The following is an 11,596-nucleotide window of genomic DNA, read 5'->3' on the forward strand; positions in this document are numbered from 1 at the left end:
AAACATCTGTCATGGAAATAATCAAATGTGGCGAGATGGAATTGCTCCAAAGATAAAATAAAATCTTTCTATAGCCTTAAATAAGAATGTGTTTGCAATGCAGTTGAAATGTCAATCTTTTCATGAGCAATCCATTGAAACAACCTGTAATCATTTCTCAGATTCAAGATCGGCGTTGAAAATCTTGGACTACAGAAAGATAAAGGGAAAAAAGGCCAACGTATTTACTTTTCAGGAATCGCTGGCTAATTCTCCTTCTTTGTGTTTCTCACATATTGGAGGGTCAGTGCTTGTTCTCGTGGTATTGCTCAGAAAATCACAGCAAATTATCCTTTATCCGACCGCCCTGGGATCATGGCTGTTCTTCTTTCAAAATAAACAAATAAATAAATTTATTTTAAATCACTTAGTGAAAATCGAGGCAGATATTTTATTAGGCAAACAAACAAAACCATAAAAAGTAGGGAATAGGCAAAGAAAAACACTCATAGACACAGACAACTGTATGAGGGTCACAAGCGGGAAGGGGGTGGGGGAGGTGGGTTAGGGTAAAGGGGGACAGATGGTGACGGAAGGAGACTTGACTTAGGTGGTGGACACTCAATACGATATATAGATGACGTATTATAGAATTGTACATCAGGGCCCTGGCCGGTTGGCTCAGTGGTAGAGCGTCCGCCTGGCATGCAGAGGTCCTGGGTTTGATTCTCGGCCAGGGCACACAGGAGAAGCGCCCATCTGCTTCTCCACCCCTCCCCCTCTCCTTCCTCTCTGTCTCTCTCTTCCCCTCCCGCAGCCAAGGCTCCATTGGAGCAAAGATGGCCCAGGTGCTGGGGATGGCTCCTTGGCCTCTGCCTCAGGCACTAGAGTGGCTCTAGTCGCAACAGAGTGACTCCCCAGAGGGGCAGAGCATCGCCCCCTGGTGGGCAGAGCATCGCCCCTGGTGGGCGTGCCGGGTGGATCCTGGTCGGGCGCATGCGGGAGTCTGTCTGACTGTCTCTCCCTGTTTCCAGCTTCAGAAAAATACAAAAAAAAAAAAAAAAAAAGAATTGTACATCTGAAACCTATATAATTTTATTAACCCATGTCACCCTGATAAATTCAATAAAAAAGTTAAAATGAAAAGTATTATTAGTCTCAAAGAAAATTAAAAAATTCTGAACAGTCAGAAGTAATTTTAACACAGAGCAAGAACGCTTAATACAAACTTCTAAAATTAAGATTAATCTATTGGGAGCTGGCTATGCAATATATACATATATATGCATGTGTGTGTATATATATAAATATATGTATATATAATTTTAATCATTTATTAATTATTAATGGTGGCTTTTTGAATTCTAGTGTGCTTGATGCTATTAAAAGATCATCTAGAATCTGTGCTGAAAATGTGTGAAAAATTTATAGATTTCCTTTCAGTTTCTTTAAAAGTCAGCAGAGTTAAGGGCATTTATAAACTTCACAGGATAAAACACACCATCATGAAAATAAGGACCACATTTTAGAAACTATTTATGTTGGACGCTCTATATATGGGTTTTTTTTTTTTTTTAATCTATAAAATAACTTAGACTCTCAGCCAACACAAGTCCCTGAGGGACTCATTTCTAACTCTGCTCATCCTCTATTCATCTTTATTATATGCGGCTTAAGTGTCTGTTTGTCGCCAATAGCTTATTGGTTGCTTGAGTAACTGTACTAGCCAATGGGGTGAAGTTGCCACGGCATTCAAATAGTCCTGCCTTCTGGCATGCCACCTCACAAATTGAGGTTAAAGATTGGAGCAATTATTATGCTGTTAAGAAATCTTAACACCAGAAGGGTCTTTGCAATGGTACAAGACTAGAGGTTCTCCAATTGAAAAATAATGTCATAATAGCTAAGTCTTTGGCTCCTCTAAAGGTGAAATACATGTCATTCCAAGAATTGATTTGGCTCCATCTCAAACAGGGTTGCCGTTTCAATTGAGACATAGACAATTTCCTGTAAAACTTGCCTTTGCTATGACCATCAATAAGTCTCAGGGCCAAACCCTTAAGCATGTTGGCATTTTTTTACCTGAGCCTGCATTTGGACACAGTCAACTTTATGTTGCCTGTTCAAGAGTTCGTGAAAGAACGGACGTAAAATTAAAAATAATTGATGGTCCTCTGCAAGGCGAGCTTAAAAATGATGGAAAGATCTACATAAGAAATGTTGTGTACAAAGAGATCTTTGACATGTGAATTAACATTTTATTATTTAAATCACCTTTATTTATTGAGCTAGCGGTGGCTCTTAAGAAATGTACCGCCAGTGGTTTCCTTCATTACACTCTACTTTAAGCAATTAAGCAAGTAGAAGGGGGAAACCCCATAGGGCAGTAAGCAAAGGGGTGTCCTTGCCGCCTGCCCTGGGTAATTCAGTTTGAATTAGCAGACACCTTTGCACAAATCATTTTAATTACAATTTATAATATCTAGAACAGCGGTCATTTCGTATGACCGCCGGGCTTTCTAGCTTCATATATTTGTTCCATAAACACATACTGAGCACTTTCTCTCTGCTGGACACCATGCATGGATTGAAGATAAAGAATTGAAGACTACAGAGTCTTCAGGATTAGAGAATATTTATGGCCAGCTGTTGGAAAATCTTTCCGAGAGGGAGACACCTGTGAATGGAATTGTCCCAAAACAACTGAGTGTAGCTGCCAAAAAGATCCCAGAGGACTGGCAGCAGGTATGAGCTGAGCAGTGGAACACGACGTGCAGAATGGTTGCAGTTACAAATCAGCAGTAACCAACGGGGAAGGGCGGAAGGGGGCGGAGCCCGCAGTTGGAGTGAAGGGGCTGGGATTCGAGCTCTGACTTTCAGGAGCTGTGCAAACGTGAACAGTCCGCTGAGACTTGTCACGTTTGTTTCTTTGGTTGTTAAACAGGAGAATGGCAATACCTAATCCCTCGTAAAAATTAGAAGGAACATGGAAAGTGCCAGACACACGGACAATACTCGAACTACTATTGTAGCATCCACCGGGTACAAGAACAAACGTCGGAGACTTTCAGGAGTTAAGATGTTACTTTATTGGCCAGTTTAACCTGCACAGGGACGAACTCCAGAGATGTCCGGAGACACCGTGCTCACAAGGAGCTGCAAATGGGAGCCGCGCCTGGAGCTTACAGCCAGGCCCTTATATATCCTAAGTGAGCAAGCATAGTACAGAAGCAGATGTGGCAGTTTAGCTATTGGCTAGGGAAGTCACATGCAGCATAGCAACAGGGGCCGCATAGCAACAGGGGCTATGCGGTTTTAGCTTAGTGGCAAATTTCAAACCTAAACTTCTGATAAGGGTCTCTGACCTTCTTTGTTCCCAGCCTCACAGGAGCCATATCAGTACTTACTGTTCCTTCAATAGTTACACTCTTTGGCAGCCCCAGTACTCCCTGAATCTAACACTATCATTTTCCCTGCCCCTAAATTTCTCCGTCACATACCCGAAACTTACTCTAACACAGGGGAACATCGCCATCCAGCCAGTCACAGAAGTAAAATTACAGCATGATGATGTCATGATTGGTACGGAATTTTTATATTTGGAAATGTAGCAATAGAATGAAGTTAAATTAAAAATGAATGCTTCTTGAAAATGATTTTTTCCCTTTTCTGTGCTGAAATGCACAATAAATATATTTGAAGTTGGTTCTAGTCCTCCTAAGAGCTCAAGTATGTAGACTTTGTTCTTTCATTCTGTTTGTTATTAGTCACCTTGAAACTCTGATGTGGAGCTGAGGCCTTCCACCTTCCCACCTGCTCAGTTCCTCACCATTGGGTTCTCATTGAAGCCACCGACCTTTAAATAGTCCCTGTGTTCCTGTCCTCATTCCCAGAGATTCCGATTAAACTGAGAGAATGAATGCCTTAAGATCAGGACTTTTTAAAGCTCCGCAAGCGAAGCTATGGGCAGTCAGGGTTGAGAGCGACCCCACGGCGCCTATCCCTAAATAGCTGAATGATACACCTGTTGTTGACTAATTAAAATTCCTGTGTGGGTTATAGTAGAAGAGAAAATTAATGAACTGTATAACACAGCTGAGAAAATTACCAGAATTCAGCACAGAGAGAAGGAAAATGATTGTGAAATTAAGAAACATGGATAGGATGGCATGCTCTATGTCTCAGGATAAGAAGAAAAAAAATAATAGGCTAAGAACTGCTCGTTCTTGAAGAAGGATTAAAAACCCACAGTTTGAAGAAGCACGTCACGTTGGGAGGGGGAAGGCGTTCAAGAGAACAGGAGATGGTATTCTAAGATACAGTTATAACCGTAAGAGGTCAAGTTCTACATAAGTGGGATATGTTTGTAATTTACATAGAAACAGATAAAATACCATTGAGTACAGTAATAAAGATGATCACATCTAGCCTGACCAGGTGGTGGTGCAGTGGATAGAGCATCGGACTGGGATGCGGAGGACCCAGGTTCAAGACCCTGAGGTTGACCCCAAGGTCGCTGGCTCGAGCAAGGGGTCACTCCATCTGCTGTAGCCACCGCCCCCCCCCCCCCCGTCAAGGCACATATGAGAAATCAATCAATGAACAACTAAGAAACCGCAACGAAGAATTGATGTGTCTCATCTCTCTCCCTTCCTGTCTGTCTGTCCCTATCTGTCCCTCTCTCTGTCTCTGCCACAAAAAAAACATGGTCACATCTATGCCAGACACTATTTGAGGTACTTATATTTCCATAATCGAGCAAAACCCCTACATTATATTCCCATATAAAGTCATTATATTCCCATTGGAGACGCAGTTGAGAACACTGAGCAGCATTAAATGTAGGTTACAGAGGTTGAACATAGCAGAGGCATCATTTGAGCCTCAATATATTTGGCTCCTGCAGCAAATGAGCCAAAGAACTAACTTTGCTCTGAGCCATTGAGTGGACAATGTCCTTTGGGAGATCATTGGTTACATGAAACAAAGAGAAACTGGATTTCTCATTATTAGTCACCAGTGAAACTCTTTGCTGAGCTAGTGGCATAGAGAACTTCTCTTCATTTTATATATTCTAATTCCACATATGATTGATGAAAAGCTCTTTTATGATGGAGCACACATCAGGCAAACAACTTTAGGACAAAGTTAAGATTGCATGTTTTTCTCTGCTTGTTTACTAGAAAGTTACATAACTTTCAGGAAATATATGTGGGTTTTCTTTTTATTTTTTGAGGCCTTTTGCCAGGGAGATGAGATGTCATAAAACGGTCTCGCTTCAATATACACCAAAAAGAATTGAAAGGAAAGTGTGAAGAACTATTCTCAACAAATAAAAAAAATAAAATAAAATCAGCATGTCACTGAGAGACTGGCTGTTAGGCTGCAGCAGTGCACACAGGAGGGCTCCAATTAGTGGGTTTTGAGAATTCACTGCATCTGGCCCCTTCTCATGCTTGTAATCCTGAAAACTGGGTTGCATGCATAAATGATTTTTATATATGAGAAAGTATCATTCCTCTGTTGGAATTTACAGCCAGTTACCATTGCTAATTATATCTGTGTGCAGAATGGACAAGCAGATCAACCACAGGCAACAATAGGTAAGGAAACCTGGCCTTCAGTTTCCCAGCGATGGAGGAGAGTCCCCTGACGACAGCGCTCTCTCTGCCTCGTTTTTTGGGGCTGGAATTAACCTGGTGCTCTTGCATCTGGAATGTCATAGGACTGGAGAAACAAAAACTTGGGTCTAGGACCCAACCGGACCCAGGAGCTCAAATATAGATATCATATTCAGGGTTTTCTCCCTCAGCCGTTTCTTATTTTTATATTTTAATTCCTCCCTAAATCGGTTGGTCTCCCTTTCCTTGTTGGTATTATTCTCCCCCTGCCGCAGACAGGCTTCTGGTTATTTGTAGGTCTTGATCTGCCTCCTTAGAAAATGTGATCAGCAGCGGACAGAGGTCGTGGAATACCTTGAGCAAGGACGAAGAAGCAGTCTGGTCAGGGTGCAGGCAGTTATAAAACCGATGAAAAGTTTGGTGGATTTTTTTTTTATTACATTCACTGTAAAACAATGTCAGCAGTGAAATACTTCTCCCTGAAAAATTCTTTTATATAATCGAACCCATAAACAATGGCCAGGGTTACTGTTGAGTTTTAATAATACACACGTAAGCTTCAGGTGAGCACCTTAGCTTTCCCTTTAATAACTGCAGTATTCTACATGGAAGCTCATTCTTTTCAGATGTGAAGTTTTAGATGAGGCTAATCAGATACAGATTTGCAAACATCCAGAATCAAACTTGAACGATGTACAATGATACACAAGGATTCAAGATTGTTTCTTGTGAAGAATGTTATTGACTCTGCAACAATGACATCTAAGTAAACAGAATTTATATATAGAAAAAAATCAAGTTCCAAAGAAGAATGCCAAGAGAAATGACAAAAGAGGATGGTGCTGTATTGTCAGGGATGTTGGAAAGACAATATTTGAATGCCTTCATCATTTTCACCAAGAATTAGTCACTTGTTCTAAATCAATGAATCACGTAAAGCCATTTAGCCATTTACTTTGATTTTTGCAGAAGAAAGAAAATTTGGAAGTTTCTTCCAAATATAACAAAAGTGTGTGATGAATTTTTGGTGAAGTTATATATTTTAGTAGAAATGTTTCAACTATAGAGATATTAATATTTAATTGCCTCTAGTATCAACTCTGAAGAAGTAAAGATCTAAATCGTATTGCAATTTCTGAAATGTACTGTGAAATAAAATTTTTATGAATTTGTGCCAAAATTATCTTTATGTTTAAGATATGTTTTTTTGGACCTGTTACTACATATGAAAGCAAAATTTTGTAATTAAAATGAATAACATACATTATCAATTAGATAAGAGCATACCTATGCAAAGGACAATTTTAACAGTTACTGATAAATTTGGAGAAAACTAAGATTATAATGTTATTCATTACTGTGATAGACTAATATACTGGCATAGGTTTTTTATTTTGTTTTTTTGATATAGTATTGCTATTGGATATTTGAAAGTTGCTAGGAGTATACATTTTAAAATTCCCCAACTCAAGTAAAAAAAATAATTGTAACTATGCATGGTGATGGATATTAACCAGAATTATTGTGGTGATCATTTTGCAATATATTCAAATATTGACTCATTATCTTGTACCCTCAAAACTAACATGTTAATTATACCCCAACAAAAGATAAATTTAAAAATAATTCATTACTTTTTTCTCTTTTATACCTTAACACTTATTTTATTTTTATTTCAAGCTCCTTTTCATATTTTTAATGGCATAATTTTTATATAAAGTTCAATGAAAGAAATTTTTCATGGTCTGCATTTCTATTTTGTTATAATAATTTTTTTCAATATTGTTACTGAAAATAATCTGTTCATGTACAGGATGGTATTAATAAGAGATCTGGTCCAAATGTCAACATGCCGATTCTATCACAGACAAGAGTCTCTTCTTTTGTGAAACATAGTTCTTGCTCTTTTTTCTTCCATTGCTCTACTTCTCAATCCTCCCGGAAGGAATGAGAAAGCGACCAAAGCAAAGGTCCAGACGTCATTGTCTGCTTCCCCATCCGGTCACTGGAGTGTGTTTGCTGCTCCACGCCCTCTGGGACACAAGTGTTCCGAGACTGGCTTTCCCGGGGGCTTCAGGACAGGGCTGCCCTGGGTAGCCCCTCGAGAGTTCTGTTCTACACAATTTCCAGATGTGGCTGATGTGATTTGGACCACTTCCTCATCTCAGCTTGTGTTGGGAAGTACACTCCACTGCCTTCTGTGCGGGGGGTCTCTTCATGCTGGAAGGGACCAGCTGTGTTTCAATGTGTCCACGAAGCCTAAGGAAAACATGGGCCCTTGCGCTCCCAAACAGCAGGAGCAAAGGCAGCCTGACTGTTGCCTGTTCCTCTCCTGCTTACAGAATTATCCAGAGCAGCGGCACGGGTCTTAACGTTCATGCACACCCCAACTCGGGGCTGGGCCTCTGAGGCTCCTCCACACTCAGCGCTTTGCCCCACCGGGGCCCCTAATGCATGCAGAGGGGTCTCTGCAGCTTGAGTGTCTATGGAATGTAATCCTGGCCTCCCATTCTTGCTAATGATCCCAGCCTTGCTTGGTGTTTGTGGCTTTTGTTTTTGTTTTTGTCTGGTTGTTTTGTCCTTGAGGCTCATTCACTAGGCTGTTTGTTCTCCACTGGCGAGTCTAGTGGCTCGGCCCCTAAGGCAGCAAGGGTCTCAGAGTCGGTATGATCAGCTCGTGATGCCAGGGGTGAGCTCTTACATGCTTACAGTAGCATGAGAGATTCTCTTTCTCTCTCTCTCTCTTTGGGATTAGCACTCATAGGATGCCCCTCACCCATGGGGACAAGAGTGTCAGTGACTGTCGGATTGGTGTGGACTCGGCAGACTCTTTGGCTTCTGAAGCAGGAAAGTAGACAGCTCCAGTTTCATACCCTCGGCTTCGCTGTGAAACAAAAGATAAGACCATCTCTCAAGGGCACAGGAGGAGACGCAAAGGGATGGACGATTTAAAGAGAATGGAGGAGTTTTGAAAAACCTTTTTTTTCTTAAAAGAAAATGGATAAAGATTGGGAGAGAAAACTAATATGGGAGAACACACCTTATTATATAAATTGTTGAGCGCCTATTACATACCAAATACTACCCAAAAGGGAGGGGACCCCCGCTCAGGCTGGAGGTCCGGCAAAGGTGAACCACCATTTTCCGGCACCGTCACTGCCGACAGGATGAGTGTTCATCGTTAGCTACAGGGAACTTCTAAGATTCCTCCCCCCCTCAAATTATCTCTAAACACTTCATTTTGAAATCAGAAAGGTAGAAAAGAGCACACTAAGAACAATAAAATAAAGATAAGAAATAAAATGAAGGGCTTGTTTTATACAGAATAACACAAGTATTCTTTTAATAGTAATTTGTCTTCTTAGACATCTCTTATACACAAGTGTGTTTTGGTACTTATTTATGTATCTATATACATATATATGTTTATCTATCTATCTGACTATATGTTTATTTATTTTATGTATGGTTTCCCTGTGTTGCATTTAAAAATTAAAGCTTTGAATTATGTTCTAAGAAGCCTATTCCATAGATTAAGAACATGAGTTTTATAGCTCTCAGGTAGATAACTGGCAGGAAAAGCTGTAATTTTTGAAGCGGCAGTGATCCGTTTGCACGTGGACTTGCCTCGCCGCCCCTGCCAGGGAGGCACGGAATGCGGCAGCTCCTCTGCAGGGCAGCGCGGTAGCCTCTGCTATTTTTAGTCTCCTGATTCTCTTTTCAATTGCTCAGTGCACAGCGTGACACACCTCTGAGAATGATTCCTTGGTGGGCTTAGTATATTTTATAAAGGATCCAAAAATGTCCTTTTATTTTCATGCTTCCCCTGTGAGTTTTCTACACCCAACTTCAGAGTCAAGAACGACCGCTCGTGTCCTGTCAATGAACACGAGAGCCAATGTTTTCCTCTTCTGCTTCCTATCAACAGCCAGTGCTGCCCGTTTTCAAAGAAGAAATATTTTATTTTCGCATGTGGGGAAGGAGACGCAGAACTTTCGTGTTGCTTTTCTTAAGTGACAAATGCTACTGTTACAGGAATGGTATTTGTTCCTGGATAGGCTCCCTTTGCTCTGCAGGGAGAATTTTCCTTTGTGAGTCATCTAATATGACTCGCACATTGCTTGCAGTTGGCACCTCATGGAAAAGGCTGCAATTTCCATGTTCACAGAGCGATAATTTGCAGGGAGGTCAGCAGTTACATTCTAAACCTCCTGCGGTAGATAGACTTTTTTTTTTTTTTTTTTAATTTTTCTGAAGCTGGAAACGGGGAGGCAGTCAGACAGACTCCCGCATGTGCCCGACCGGGATCCACCTGGCACGCCCACCAGGGGGCAATGCTCTGCCCATCTGGGGCATTGCTCTATCGCGACCAGAGCCACTCTAGCGCCTGGGGCAGAAGCCAAGGAGCCATCCCCAGTGCCCAGGCCATATTTTGCTCCAATGGAGCCTCGGCTGCGGAAGGGGAAGAGAGAGACAGAGAGGAAGGACAGGGGGAGGAGTGGAGAAGCAGATGGGCGCCTCTCCTGTGTGCCCTGGCCGGGAATCGAACCCGGGACTTCTGCACGCCAGGCCGACACTCTACCACTGAGTCAACCGGCCAGGGCCTAGACTTTCTTTTACGTTTGGCAGAAGTCACCCCAATTATCTATGGCTTCCCATTCTAAAATTGTCTGTTGTATCTGTCTCCAAATAGAAAAATATATAAAAACGAGAAAGCTCATCTTCCTCTAAGCAACAGGTAACCAGAGTTACCCACCTGAAAGGGATGCATTCTCTGATGGATAGTGTGTAGAACGATGAAGAAGTGAGAGAAAAAAAAAGGCTGTGAAAACAATAACCAGAATATGAGCCCAGAAAGAATAAAAAAGACTCCACTTCCTAAAAGTGCTTAGCATATCATTGGTGCCCTGCCCTTCCACTAGAGTCTAGTACTAGACAACCTCATTCTGCCATCCATCACCGTGGGCTTGGCCGCAGGGGACCCAGTCAATGGGCATTGAAAGGGTGAGGTTGCATCTTGCCTATCATTGAGTCTGTCCCCCCACCCCCATGCCTGCATGGGCTCCCAGAAACCTACGCTCGAGGACTGAGGTCAAGGCCAAGGGGGCACAGTGGAAACACCGAAGATTAAAATCTGGTTCCAATGTTTCGCATCTGGATTTGGGAGGTGGTTAGATGGGTGCACACATTTGTCAATACTCATCACATTGTACCCTTTAAAGCAGTGCTTTATTATGTGTCTATTAGACCTCAGTAAAGATAAGTATAAAAGTTAAAAATGAACTTTTAGCTATAAAAATGACAGACTATGGAATCTGCTTGTTATACCATGCTACTTTGTACCATATTCATGATATGACCTATAATAGTATAATTCTCTCTTCTGGTAATTAAAAAATTAATAGCATTTAAAACTAAACAGAAAACACTTGGTTCCAGTTTTGGTACCACTGTTGAAGTTAATTTCTGACTTTTTCTTTTCTCACTCCGAGTGGGAGTTATATCTGTTTCATTGAGATCGCAAGGTGGTGGTTGTGAACATCACAAGAAACAGTATGTACAAAACAACTTAGAAAGAGACTAATAAATGTTTAGCTTTACATGTATAACCCACTTAAGGATCTAATGAGATGAAAAGCCCTTTCTTATCTTGGACTAGATCCCATTCACTGTGTAACCTCCAGCAGCTATCATAACAGTGAATATATGCTAGTGCTCAATAAGTATGTGTTGATTAAATACATTAAAGAAGTGTTTATTGAGCACCAACTATTGCTAGAGACAATAGGTACAAAGGGAATATACACAGAAATCAAGATTCTACATGAAAAAAATAACACCAGTAAATAAGAAGGTAATTAGTTCTCTAAGATGAATGTCACTTGAACAACAATGGCAAAAAGGATTAGCATGGAAAGAAACTGTAACTTCTTGGCTCTTGGGTAAGAATAAGAGCTTCAGAGGAAATAGGTAAGCATACATACTAGCAATGAGGA

The sequence above is a fragment of the Saccopteryx bilineata genome, chromosome 5 (genome assembly GCF_036850765.1).
Source record: "Saccopteryx bilineata isolate mSacBil1 chromosome 5, mSacBil1_pri_phased_curated, whole genome shotgun sequence".
Lineage (NCBI taxonomy): Eukaryota > Metazoa > Chordata > Mammalia > Chiroptera > Emballonuridae > Saccopteryx > Saccopteryx bilineata.